The sequence below is a fragment of the Tupaia chinensis genome, unplaced genomic scaffold (genome assembly GCF_000334495.1).
Source record: "Tupaia chinensis unplaced genomic scaffold, TupChi_1.0 Scaffold000213_1, whole genome shotgun sequence".
In the NCBI taxonomy this organism is placed as follows: Eukaryota; Metazoa; Chordata; class Mammalia; order Scandentia; family Tupaiidae; genus Tupaia; species Tupaia belangeri.
In genome coordinates this window covers 921,682-929,869 of record NW_006159688.1, presented here as the reverse complement: position 1 = coordinate 929,869, position 8,188 = coordinate 921,682, and the positions used below count along the sequence as shown (strand labels likewise).

Here is an 8,188-nt window from a genome sequence, read left to right as displayed (position 1 = left end):
GCAGAATGGGAAAACCGTTCTGAGGAATAAAATGTGGCATGTGAGTGTGCCTCGCACTCACACAGAGGACACCAAAGAAACATGACATTCCCCCACCTTTCTCCCTCCCCCAGAATGGAAATATCCAAAGCTCCTTGTTCCTTCTATTGCTGTCTATAGAGCAGCATCCAGGGATCTCCCTGAACTATGAAAGTGAAAGAAGAGGAGGGGAGGGGCAGCTGATGGAGAGAAATGTGCCAGGGGTCCCCTCTTTTGGGCAGAGAGGAGATGAGCACACAGTCCAGAGGGCCATCAAAGACTGGGAAGAGGGACCAGCAGTTGACGGAATGGCTATGTCGCTGGACTCCCACGTAGTTGACCGCGGTTCTCGTCCCAGACCCAGTGGCTTAAACCTCACGTGTGTGTGCCCAGGATCCCGAGAGGAGAATGGAGGAGAAGGGATTGCGGCATGATCATCCCCCTGGGGGGTGATTTCTCGCTTTCTGTCTCTCTGTCTCTCTCTGTCTGTCTGGCGAGTACACGTGCCCTGTAGCAAAAAGAAACCTCTCCAAAGGAAAAAAAAAAAAAAAAGACTGGGAAGAGCAAGTAAAATCCAAAAGTACAGGGTTGACAGGAAAGTAGCAATGCATTTTTGCAACAGATGATGCTAGTTCATTTTTGGAAGAACTACAGTCACTTGTATCTATGTCATCTGACAACTGAAAGTTCTGGCTTCATACTGAAAAAAAAGAAAAAAAGAAGCAATTTGGTTGAGTTTCAGAGATGTTACAACAGGTGAAGACGGAAGAACAACCTGTATATTGCCGCCATATTTTACTGTTTTACTTCCATAAAGGGAAGAACGCACACCAAGCTTATGAAAAATTGGGTAAAGCTTACGGTGACAATGCTCTACAAGAACGTCAGTGCCACACGGCTCACAAAATTCCGTGCTGCTGATTTTGATCTCATCGACGCTCCTCGGTCAGGGAGGCCCACCGAGGGTGATGATGACAAAATACAGGCGCTGACTGAGTCAAATCCGCATCACGTGACACCAGAGATGGCAGACACATTGAGCATCCACCATTCAAGCATTCATGACCACCTGGAGAAGCTGGGGTACAGAGCAAGCTCAATGTTTGGGCTCCTCGTGAACTCAGAGAGGTTCATTTGACACCACATGTAAACATCTGCAATGTGCTCGTTCAACATGAGGAAAACAGTCCTTTTGTGAAGCAACTGCTAACTGACGATGACAAGTGGAAAGTTTACAGCAACGTGGTACGGAAACGGCCTTGGTCCTGAAGAGACGATTCACTTCAAACGACCTCGAAAGCAGACATTGATCAGAGGAAGGTTTTACTCTCAATGTGATGGGATTTTAAAGATGTCATGTTTTTCAAGTTCCTACCAAGGAACCAAGCAATCATTCAAATGTGCACTATCAGCAATTGAACAATTTGGACAAATCCATCATCCAGAAATGTTCAGAGGTTGTTAATCATGAAGGAGCTGTGTTCCATCTCACACAGGTCCTTCTATGAATGAGGAATTATGAAACACACCAAAAGATGGCAAAGGTTATTGAAGAAAACAGGAAATATATCATTGATGGATCTTTGTTCTTTATATAAACAAATGACTTTGAAAAACATGGACAAAATAAGTCATAACTTTCCCAACAACCCAATAATATAACAAAAGAAATAACAAAGATCAGAACAAAAGTAAATGAAATAGAGAACAAGAAGCCAATATGAGAATAAATATCGATGAAGCAAAAAGATGTGGTTTGGTTTTTTGAGTGGATAAGCAAAATCAACAAACTATAAGCTAGACCTGTTAAGAAAAAGGGGGAGAAGAATGGATAAATAAAATCAGAAATGCAAAAGGGAGCACTACGTCAGATATCACCCACATGCAAATATCAATAGGGATACAACTAGCGACGTGTGCCCACAAGTTGGAAACCTAGATGAGATGTACAAAGTTTTGGACACATATCACACACCCAGATTGAACCAGGAAGAAACAGAGAGTCTGCACAGATCAATAACATACACAGAATAAATAAATAAGCTTAAAAAACAAAGAACTATAAGATGTGGGCTGGGCCCATGGCTCAAGGAAGCTGGATCCCATACCACAACGCTGATCAGGGTCCAAGTTCCAGTCTCTCTCCCTCTTTCTTCCTGTCATGCATGCACATGCACACTCTAGCAGAATACAAGAAAAAATAATTAAACTAGAAGATGTGTAATGTAAGCAAAAACCTATAGTACAATAAATACACACAAACGATAAAGAAAAAATAATCAAAGCATACTCCTATGGAAAACCATCAAGACACAAAAGAAAACAGCAGGAGGAAAAAATGTTTTAAAAAGGAACTACAAAAGCAGTTAGGAAACAATGAAGGTGGCAACAGTAAGCTATAACTTCCCATCATAACTTCAAATGTAAATAGATCAAATTCTCTAATAAAAAGATGTAGAGTGGCTGAACTGATCAAAACAAAACAAAACAGAATACAATGCGACTATAGGTGACCTACAAGAGATTCATTACAGCTTTAAAGACACACGTATGCTGAGAGTGAAGGAGTAGAAAAGAATATTCCATCCAGATAATAACCAAAAGAAAGCAGAATTCATTAGATGAAATAGGCTATAATTCTTTTTTCTTTCTGTACTGTATGTGCACTCTCACCAGAGAAAGACAAAGAGACACTGAGAAATCAGCCCCCGAGGAGATGGTCACGCCACCAAACCTTCACCTTCGTTCTCTTCCTGGGATTTTTGGCAACACACACACACATGCCCAGCATGATTTTCAAACTGCCAGGTCCATCGTGTGAGAGTTCAGTGTTTTAACCACCATGCCACCTGCTGGCCACAAAACAAGGTACTTTCTAGTTAGAGCTTTGGAAAACAAAGAAGATCACTACATAGTAATAAAAAGGTTAATTAATTAAGAGGCTATAACCCGAGTAAATTTATATGTACCCCAATTGAAGCATCTAAATATATTAATCAAATGTTAACAGATCGGAAAGGAGAAATAAGAAACAATGCAATAATCGTAGAGTACTTTTAATACTCTACTTTCAGTAATGGATAGAAGCACTGGACAAAAAATCACTAAGGAAAGAGCAGACTTGAACTACATTTTAGACCAAATGGACCTAACAGACATATATAGAACATTCTATCCAAGATCAGCAGAATATACTTTCTTCTCAGATGCACACAGAACATCCTCCAGAACAGATCACATGTTGGGTCGTAAAACAAATCTTAAAAATATAACAATATTGAAAACATAACAAAGACCTTTTCCACTACTATGGCATAAAATTAGAAATGAATAAAGGAAACTGAAACATTCACAGAACATGAAAATTAAACAATATGCTCCTGAACAACAATTGAGTCAAAGAAGAAATCAAACATTTGTCCCGAGACAAATGAAAATGTAAACACAACATACCAAAACTTAGAAGACACAGCAAAAGCAGTTCTTTCCAAAAGAAGACTTAGTTTGTTTTTTTAATTCCTACATTAAAAAAAAGAGAGATGGCCAGCGACAGTGGCACAGCAGTCATACAGTGGTCCACACTGCTGAAACCTTAAAGGAAGATCCCAGGTTTGGATCCAGAAATGTGTGTGTGCATGCCCTAAATCGTGATGGGACAGATAAACGGAGCAAAAGGGATTGTGGTGTGACCATGTCCCAAAGGGGGGGTGCATTACTTATCTCTCTCTCTCTCCTTCTCCCTCTCTCTGTGGCAAGCACATATGCCCTCTGGCAATTAATAAAAATTTATTTTAAAAAAAAAACAGTTTTTTTATCATTTAAAAATAATAACATTTTTATCAGTGCATTTTTAGTTAAATTTTTTAATGAGTTTTTCATTTAACTTTATTTAGTATTATTACTATTTTAATTTGACAGAGACGGAGAGGGAGAGTGAGAAAGTAAGTTGCTGTGTCCAGGACACAAACCAGGGTTGGCCATGTGGGAATCTAGTGTTCTTAACCACCACACCACTTGCTGGTCTCATTCAGTATATTTTAAACAGAAGGAATTTATGGTACTAATTATTATTGAGAAAAAATATAATTAGATAAGTTTGTTAAATAATTATTTAATTTTACTTGACATTATTTTTAATTTTGATATAAAACATGTGTGCTCACCAGAGAGAACCAGAGCTAGAGAGAAAGAGAGGGAAACAGAAAACGAGCCACCAAGTCTGGAACACAAACCACAGTCTGCCATGTGGGAGTCCAGCACCTTAACCACCATGCACCATTGGTGCCTCCAATTTGATAAATTTTAAAAGAGAAAACCTGAATAAGAAGCATCTTTTACTGATTCAGATGAAGATGCTTTGTGAGGATGATCCTCATCTACAAGTTAAATGGCCACAAGAAGTATGGCATAAAAAAGACAAAAGTTGGGCCAGCAGATGGCACAGAGGTTAAGGCAGCTTGGTCCCACCAAGCTGGCCTCCCCCGTTAGAGTCCTGGAGCCACGGCCTGAAAAACACACCGGGTGGATGTACGTTCAAACCCAAAGTCCAGAGACGAGAGTGGAGAAGGGATTGCAACGTGGCCCTCTCTCTCCCTCTCTCTCTCATTCTCTGTCTCTCTTTGGTGAGCTTATGGGTCTCACAGCAATTTAAAAAAATAAAGACAAAAGTAGAGAAAGAAAATTTTATAAGAAAGAAGGCTTAGTGAAGTTACTATAGTTTAATATCAGAAGTAGTAACAATTAGTATAACCATGACACAGAGTAAAAGTAGCTTAAAATAACAAAAGGAAGCATTTCAAATCACATAATCTATAGTTAAACTCAGGCTCAAACACTGTGACTGCTGAGCATATTACTTACTCAGTCTGAGTGAGCAGCTTCTTTTTTTCTTTTGTTTTTGTCATTGTAATTTTCCCAGAAGGCACATGCACTACCTTGGTGGGGTAGACAGAATGAAAGTGACAAAGTGTCCCCCATGAAGTGCCATCCTCTCTCCTCCATTTCTCCCTTCCTTCATGGGCGTGCACACATGCCTGACTATTTTTCAAGACCCTGAGTCTAAAACTCAGAACTTGCAGTCAGCCATGTGAAATCCAGATTTCTTTTTTCTTTTTATTTTATTTCTTTTTCTGGAGAGTTTTATTTGTTTTTTTGTTCTTTGTTTTTTGTTTTGCTATAGGGCATGTGCACTGGCCAGAAAGACAGAGAGAGAAAGAGAGACAGAAAGTGAGAAATCACCCCCCCCCCGGGGGGAGACGGCCACGACACAGTCCCTTCTCCTCTATTCTCCTCTTGGGATCATGAGTGCACACACACGTACCCAGCGTGAGTTTAAGCCACTGGGTACGGGACTGAACCGCAGTTCACCACATGAGAGTTCAGCGACATAGCCATTACGCTAACTGCTGGTCCCTTTTTTTTTTTTTTTTTCCTTTGCTATAGAGCAGATGCACTTGCCAGAAAGAGACAGAGAAAGATAGAGACCGAAAGTGAGATATCACCCCTCTTGGGGAGATGGCCACACTGCAATCCCTTCTCCACTCTCCTCTCGGGACCTTGGGCAGATACAGACACACGCCCAGTGTGAGTTTCAAGCCACCAGGTTCAGGACTCAAACTGTGGTCAACTACATGTGAGTCCAACAACACAACCATTACACCATTCACTGGTCCTCAATCCAACTATCTTAAGCATCACACCACTAGCTGGACAAATTGTAAGTAAGCATCTATTGACTCATCCTTAAAATGGTAATGATAATCTCAACCTCACAAGATTAGTGTGAGGATAAACAAATGATAGGAGAACTCTTAGAAAACAATACGTATTCTGATAAATGTAATCTTACATATTTTGTTATCTTAAATGTTTTACTTAATTTATAAGAATTTCTTCAACTATTTCGCCAACTTCCTTATTCTTACACTAGGCAAAATTTTCAAGTTTTTTTTTTTTCAAAGAATTATTTATTTAGTTTTGTTTATTCATTCATTTATTTTAATTTGTTCAGACACACTGAGAGAGAGGGGGAAAGTGAGAATGCAAGCCACCAAGTCCAAGATTCAAACCGTGGTTGGCCATGTGGGAGTGTCCAGTGCCTTGACCATCACACCACCTGCTGGTCCCAATTTTCAAGTCTTTTGAAAATAATGGTGGCATCTTCCTACAGGTGTAATGATACCCAACCAATTTTTGAGAAAAGGTAAAACACACTGCAGAAGCTTAAAGACCTACCCCAGGATTATGTCTGCATAACTACACCATTATCAAATAACTAGATATTCAGTTCATCCAAAATTTTGCCTTCATTGCACAAAATTTCAAGGGGTTTATATCCAAACAGCAAGATGTTTGACTTATTTTCTCAGTCATCTAGGGAATTAGAAATAAGGATATTTAATGTTTTTTCTTTACAAAATGATACTAGTGATAATACTACTGAACAGACAATTCTGGTCGTGTTCTGGCTTAATAACTCCATCATAGGAAATAACATCATGAGAACTATCTTTATAAAAAATAAATAGGGTGGCATTATCAGAGTATAGCGCCAACAAAAACGAAGTCTGCTTTCTAAATACCACTTGAATAGTAACTGGTAAGTTCTGTTAACTGTTGTCTTTGTTCTTACTGTAACCACTGTTAGAGATGGAACTTTACTAATGGATTCTGGAAATCCTCTTAGTGACCAGCTTCTGAAGGGTGAATGATTCACTTCCACTAAAACAGACCAGGAGCAAAAACCACTGAAGACATGCTTAGGCTGAACTGGGGCTCCTGAAGGGGAGGCTGATTCTGAGAAAGAACAGCAGGGATGAGGTTAATGCCAGACCTGGCACATGCTGGTGGACAGGGATTAGGGACACGAGAGAGATTGGTCCCAAAGCTCCTTGAGCGTTGTAAAGGCTGAGGACTGCGGGAAATCTTTAGAAACAACACTTGGATTCGAAGAAAAGTTCATCCTTCTAGAGAAAGGTAAGTTCCTTGCCAATTCCAGCACCTCTCTTAGCTGACTATTAGGATGTCAGGGTCCTTTCACATCTGTGCTTAAGAACTAACTATGAAGATGCAGACCATTAGGTCTTGAAAAGAACGAAATGATCCTCATTATATGTGGGACGGATACAAATTCCATCCTAGTCTTTGCCTTTATAGTATCTGCAAGTCTGAAAGACTCAGTAATATCACAGAATGTTTACTGAAGGTTATGGAATGTTTTCTAAGTTTATTTCTTTCATAAGAGTGAGAGATGGGGAAAGACAGAGAGAGAGAGAGAGAAAGAGAGAGGAACTCTTAACACAGTCTCATATTAAAGCCACCCTACCCCTACCTTCCTACACAGCCCCGATCATGGGCACGGGTACCTGGCATTTACAAATGTTAAAGGAACCAAACTCCTGATCCTCCAAATAGATCCAGCATCACTTGAACGATGCGCAACTCTATGCTACCCAGCCAGCCCACATTTCAATCTAAGTTTTAATTTTCTGTCCAGATAATCAGTCCCTTACATACTTGTCATTTATCATGAGGTCTTGTTCTCACCATCTAGTCCAAGTAGAGATTGACAGAGGGGAATAAGTTTTACTACGCATTGAACAATTTCTGAGTTTGGGGTCAGAGCAGAAGAACATCTGATAACTGCAAAAGAAGTTTTACATCTAGTCACAAGAGTGGCAATGATCATATTCTGAGTAATCAGCCTAACTACTCTTTATCATTTCCATTAGCTCCACAAATTTATGTGTTCCAGTTCTCACTCTAAAATCAAGGATTTCTAGACAAGTTCCTTCTATTTCTCATTTCTTCCGTAATTCGTTCTTTCTTCCTACTTTCTCCCCCCTCTTTCTCTCTCCCTCTCTCCCTCCCTCTTTCCTTCCTTTTTTTTACTTCCTCCCTTTTTTCCTGTCTGTTCTCTTCTCTTTTTTTCTTTTTCTTTTCTTTTCTTTTTAATTGTCTGAGGCTGAATGTGCCTGTCAGAGAGAGAGAGGAGAGAGGGAAAGCAACCACCAACGAGACATGGTCACGCTAAAATCCCTTCTACTCCATTCCGTAAGAATTTGGGGGCACGGGCCCACATACCCAGCGTGATTTTCAAGCTGCCAAGGAGTGATTCAGAACACAGTCAGCCATTAGGGGCTCCTTAACCACCAGGCTATGAATCTGGTTC

At 40.0% G+C, this 8,188-nt stretch overlaps 1 pseudogene; it reads left to right on the top strand.

The window, feature by feature from the left end:
* The first annotated feature begins 762 nt into the window (after positions 1 to 762).
* On the top strand, positions 763 to 1,156 carry LOC106734758 (histone-lysine N-methyltransferase SETMAR-like; annotated as a pseudogene).
* Positions 1,157 to 8,188: the final 7,032 nt, after the last annotated feature.